Raw genomic sequence first — 380 nt, 5'->3', positions numbered from 1 at the left:
TCTCAATCCCAGTCCTCGCGTACCCCTGCTCAGCACATTTTGTATGTTTCTCTTATTGCTTCATACGTTTGTTATATTTGACTGTAAGTGCCCTGCGAAGTGGACATTACCGGATATTCCTCCATGATTCCAGTTCGAAGGGAGCGCATATGTTCCATACAAAGGGCATTTAAGTGTGCGAGACGTGAATTTAAATTGTATTTATTTACAGAGGAATATTATGTCTTACTTCACGCTTCTCTAGTAATTTTCGTTTTTTGTGTGAAGATGCTGCAGGCAGCGGCGCAGCGCAAATCTGTAAATGAATATTCCAAAGTGAAGTAAACTTCAACGGATTTCCCCTGCTCGGGGAGTAGGGAGCAATGGACACTGTGTAGGGA

Source organism: Sinocyclocheilus grahami, unplaced genomic scaffold (assembly GCF_001515645.1).
Source record: "Sinocyclocheilus grahami isolate Dianchi unplaced genomic scaffold, SAMN03320097.WGS_v1.1 scaffold1822.1, whole genome shotgun sequence".
Lineage (NCBI taxonomy): Eukaryota > Metazoa > Chordata > Actinopteri > Cypriniformes > Cyprinidae > Sinocyclocheilus > Sinocyclocheilus grahami.
Note: the sequence above shows the minus strand (reverse complement) of the source record.